The sequence below is a fragment of the Cetorhinus maximus genome, chromosome 15 (assembly GCF_964194155.1).
Source record: "Cetorhinus maximus chromosome 15, sCetMax3.hap1.1, whole genome shotgun sequence".
NCBI lineage: Eukaryota > Metazoa > Chordata > Chondrichthyes > Lamniformes > Cetorhinidae > Cetorhinus > Cetorhinus maximus.
This window is the reverse complement of record NC_135893.1, coordinates 103,907,098-103,912,778: the sequence shown is the minus strand read 5'-3', so window position 1 is coordinate 103,912,778 and position 5,681 is coordinate 103,907,098.

The window sequence follows — 5,681 nt, the reverse complement described above, 5'->3', positions numbered from 1 at the left end:
CCCCCCCTTCTTCGTGTCTTCCCCTATCCATACCATCTACACACACTCACCCCCCCCCCCCCCCTCCACACACACACCCCCCCCCCCCCCTCCACTCCCCCCCCCTCCCCCCCCTCACCCCCCCTCCCCCCCCACACTCTCTCACCCCCCCAACCCCCCCCCTCTCACTCTCCCCCACTCCCCCTCCCCACCCCTCTCTCTCCCCCCCCCCCCCCCACCCCCACTCCCTCCCACCCTCCTCCCCCCCCACTCACCCTCCCACCCCCCTCCCCACCCCACACTCCCTCCCCCCTCCCCACCCCCACTCCCCCCCCTCCCAACCCTCCTCTCCCTCCCCCCTCCCACCCCTCCCCCCTCCCAACCCTCCCTCCCTCCCCCACCCCAAATCCTCTCTCTATCCCACCCCCCTCCCAACCCTCTCTATCCCTCCCCCTCCCAAACCCACTCTTCCCCCCCCACCCTCTCTTACCCCCCCACCCTCTCTCTTTACCCCCCCACCCTCTCTCTCTTACCCCCCCACCCTCTCTCTCTCCCCCCACCCCCTCTCTCTCCCCCCCCAAACCCTCTATCTCTCTCCCCCCCACCCACCCAAACCCTCTATCTCCCCCCCCACCCAAACCCCCTCTCTCTCCCCCCAAACTCCCTCTCTCCCCCCCACCCCCTCTCTCTCTCCCCCCCCAACCCCCTCTCTCTCTCCCCCCAACCCCCTCTCTCTCTCCCCCCCCAACCCCCTCTCTCTCCCCCCCAACCCCCTCTCTCTCTCCCCCCCAACCCCCTCTCTCTCTCCCCCCCAACCCCCTCTCTCTCTCCCCCCCCAACCCCCTCTCTCTCCCCCCCCAACCCCCTCTCTCTCCCCCCCCAACCCCCTCTCTCTCCCCCAACACCCTCTCACCCCCCAAATCGCTCTCTCTCCCCCCCCCAACCCCCTCTCCCTCCCCCCCAACCCCCTCTCTCTGCCCCCCCCAACCCCCTCTCTCTGCCCCCCCCAACCCCCTCTCTCTCCCCCTCCCAACCCCCTCTCTCTCCCCCCAACCCCCTCTCTCTCCCCCCCAACCCCCTCTCTCTCCCCCCCAACCCCCTCTCTCTCCCCCCCAACCCCCTCTCTCTCCCCCCCCAACCCCCTCTCTCTCCCCCCCCCAACCCCCTCTCTCTCCCCCCCCCAACCCCCTCTCTCTCCCCCCCCAACCCCCTCTCTCTTCCCCCCCAACCCCCTCTCTCTCCCCCCCAAACCCCCTCTCTCCCCCCCCACCCAAACCCCCTCTCTCTCCCCCCCCAAACCCCCTCTCTCTCCCCACCCCACCCAAATCCTCTCTCTCTCCCCACCCCACCCAAACCCTCCCCACCCAAACCCTCTCCCTCTCTCCCCACCCCAAACCCCCTCTCTCTCTCCCCACCCCAAACCCCCTCTCTCTCCCCCCCCAAACCCCCTCTCTCTCCCCACCCCACCCAAATCCTCTCTCTCTCCCCACCCCACCCAAACCCTCCCCACCCAAACCCTCTCCCTCTCTCCCCACCCCAAACCCCCTCCCTCTCTCCCCACCCCAAACCCCCTCTCTCTCTCCCCACCCCAAACCCCCTCTCTCTCCCCCCCCACCCCAAACCCCCCCTCTCTCTCCCCACCCCAAACCCCCTCTCTCTCCCCCCCACCCCAAACCCCCCCTGTCTCTCCCCCCCACCCCAAACCCCCCTGTCTCTCCCCCCCACCCCAAACCCCCCTGTCTCTCCCCCCCACCCCAAACCCCCCTGTCTCTCCCCCCCAAACCCCCCTGTCTCTCCCCCCCAAACCCCCCTCTCTCTCCCCCCCAAACCCCCCTCTCTCTCCCCACCCCCACCCTCTCTCTCCCCACCCCCACCCAAACCCTCTCTCTCCCCACCCCCACCCAAACCCTCTCTCTCCCCACCCCCACCCACTCTCTCCCCACCCCCACCCACTCTCTCCCCACCCCCACCCACTCTCTCCCCACCCCCACCCACTCTCTCCCCACCCCCACCCACTCTCTCCCCACCCCCACCCACTCTCTCCCCACCCCCACCCACTCTCTCCCCACCCCCACCCACTCTCTCCCCACCCCCACCCAAACCCTCTCTCTCCCCACCCCCACCCAAACCCTCTCTCTCCCCACCCCCACCCACTCTCTCCCCACCCCCACCCCCACCCACTCTCTCCCCACCCCCACCCTCTCTCTCTCTCTCTCTCTGAATCGCGCGCTCGGACCAACTGCCAACGTGGCCCCTGCCAGCCAGACCGAGAGACCCCGGAGCGGCGTCAGCGCAGCGCTTTGCGGCAGCAGCCCGGTGTGCGGCAGGAGGTTCTGAGGCGGTGACTGGAGGTGTGGGGAGTGTGGGGAGAGAGGCTGTGAGGGGAGAGGGAATGTCTGGCGGCTGAAAGCAGGTAAGGATCTGGTCCCGGTCCCGAGGCCACAACGGGGGAAAATGTTTCAGATCGAGCAGTTTGTGCGATGCGGGTTTGCGGGGCGCGGGATAAACAAAATATTTCTGCGTCCAAGGTTCTGGTTTCGGTTGTAGGCGATAAAGGCCCATTTTAATTTTAAAACCCACCCCTCCAAGTGTTTAATTTTAATAATGCGGATTCAGTTATTAAGCGTCTCCTCTGCCGGCGCCTTGGGGGCTGGTGCAGGTCCGAGTTCCCTGTGTCGCTTTGTTTACTGCAGCCATGGGAAAGATGTTGTTTCCCCCTTTAAACCTCTTCCTTTCCCCGGGCAGTGCTTTGTTTATCCAGCCCCGATCTCAGAAATAACACTTGGCTCAGTTATCTCCTTGTTGCGCAATGAATTGCATAAGTCAGGGGAATTTTTTTTTTTAAAACCCCCCCCCCCCGGGAAAGTCGAGCTTCACTTTGGAGTCGGATCCTCACAAAGTTATGTTTTATTCAGGAGCATCGCTATTATCAATTAAAGTCTTCACGCTTTACCCCCAACCTCTGGTAACTTCACCTTGTCAAGCACCGTGAATGGGCGCCCCGACCCATCGGGACAAGTCCAGGAGCAGGAGTTAGGCCACTCGGCCCCTCCAGCCTGCTACGCCATTCAGTAAGATCCTGGCTGGTCCTGGCCTAAATGTAACCCCACGTTCCTGCCCGTCCCCGATGACCTCTCACCACGTCGACTTATCGAGAATTTATCTAACTCTGCCTTAAGAGATACTCACAGACCCTGAAATTCTCTTCCTCAAAAGGTGGTTGAGGCAAAGTCTCACAACCCTCTGTTCTCATTTCTGTCTTAAATGGGCAACCCCCCCTATTTTTAAACCGTGTTCCCTAGCCTAGATTCTCCCACGAGAGGAAAGATCCTTTCCACATCCATCCTTTCAAGTCCCCTCATGTTTCAATCAAGTCGCCTCTTACTTTTCTGTACTCCAGGCAAGCCTCTATGGCTTTCCTCATAAGACAACCCGCCAATTCCAGGTATTAGTCTAGTAAACCTTCTCTGAACTGCTTCTAACATATTTACGTCTTTCCTTAAATAAAGAGACCCCAGATGTGGCCTCACCAATGCCCTGTATAACTGAAGCACGACCTCCCTACTCTTGTATTCAATTCCCCTTGCAGTAAATGTTAAGCTTTGCTAATTACTTGCTTGCACATGCAGATTAACTTTTGTGATTTATGCACTAAGACACCCAGATTCCTCTGAATCTCAGAGCTATGAAATCTTTCACCATTTAGATAATATGCTTTTTTATTCTTCCTGTCAAAATGGACAATTTACATTTTCCCACATTATACTCCATTTGCCAGACCTTTGCCCACTTGCCTAACCTATCTATATCCTTTTGTAGCTTCCTTATGTCCTCTTCATAACTAACTTTCCTACCTATCTTTGTGTCATCAGCAGATTTAGCAACCACAACATCGGTCCCTGCGTTCAAATCATTTACATAAATTGTAAATAGTTGAGGCCCCAGCACTGTGACACATCACTCGCCACATCCTGCCAACCAGAAAATGACTCATTTATGCCTACCCTCTGTTACCTGTTAGCTAACCAATCTTATATCCATGCCAATATGTTGCCCCCTACACCCTGAGCTTTTATTTTCCACAATAACCTTTGATGTGGCATTGTGTCAAATCGCTTCTGAAAATCTAAGTACAGTACACCCACCTTTATCCACAGCACGTTACTTCAAAGAACTCCCAATAAATTGGTTAAACATGATTTCCCTTACACAAAATCACATTGATTCTGCCTGATTACCTTAAATTTATAAGTACATATTGTGTTGCCTGACCATATAGATTGGGAACATTCTAGATTTGATTACAAATGTCTGCTGAAGTCGCAGATTTTCTCTTGGGTTACAGAAGGAAAATTGGCCAGGGTTGTCTTTTCTGATTGCTGTCCAGCGACCTGTACTGGAAGTGTATGTGGATCTCTAACGAGAACAGGATCAGGCTCAATTGTAATGCTTTGTGTAGCTGCATAGCCTGTCAACGCCACTGTCAAGGTTTATACATGAAGAATGGTCGAAGAATCAGAGGGTAGCTGGTTCCTTTTGGAATTGTACTTCAAAGAGCTAATTCCTACATGAGAAATTTGCCAAAAAGTAATTATAAACATGTCATGTGGCTTATATTTATGTCATTGACAGTTTCTGTCCCCTCTGCCTCTTTAGTTGGTGATCAGGAAAGTACCTCAAAGTTTGCAGAACCTGTATTCATATTTGACAATAGCCAACCAAGTTCCTCTGAATGGAGGCCAAAATGTGCCCTAACAGGGGTGAGCCATGATAGCTGATTAACACAACCTGAGCAAATAGATGTGTTATTGTCTTAACATATACCAACTAAATATGACTTGGTTATGCACAAATGTATTATGTATTATGAAGTCCTGCCAAATTCAAATTTGAATGTAAAGAAAGTAAGTTGAATGGCAGTTGGTGGATTAAAATGGAGGACTTGTGGTGCAGTGGTTGCATCCCTGCCTTGAGCCAGAAGGTGTTCCAGTCCCGCCCCAGAGCTTGCTCGCCAACGAAGTTACGTTCACAATGCAGCCAAACAGGTTGAGTATCTGCAAATCCTTCCAACATGCCAATGACAGGTGGTAAGAGTGGGAGAGATTCCTGGCCATGTGATGGAGCCTCTACCATCACTATCCATAGCTCCAGACTACAACATGCATATAAAACTGCAAATTGCCACAGCAACGTGGACTCCCTGAGTAATGTATAACACATACACTGATGGATTAAAGCACAATTTGTCATATGAATGAGATTAAATTCTAGTGCATTTTGCACATTCCCCTGAACTAAAGCAATATCAAACTTGATTTCTAATAATTTCATGCAGAGAAACATGGTACATTTTTATATGTATTTTGTATATATGGAATTAGAAAATTATATTTGTAAAATGTCTTTCATAAACTCAGACATTAGTGTGACAATAACCAAGTAATCATTACCAGTGTAAAAACAGAAAGTGCTGGAAAAACTCAGCAGGTCTCTCAGCATCTGTGGAGAGAGAAGCAGAGTTAATGTTTTGAGTCTAATATGACTTCATCAGAACTGGAGAGAGGTAGAAATGTGATGGATTTTATGCTGTTGAAAAAGGAGGGCGTGGGGCAATTGGAGCAAAATAGAAGGCCAGGGGTAGGTTGGAGGTCAGGAGAGATTAAATGACAAAGATGTCATGGAACACAAGACAAAGGGAGTGG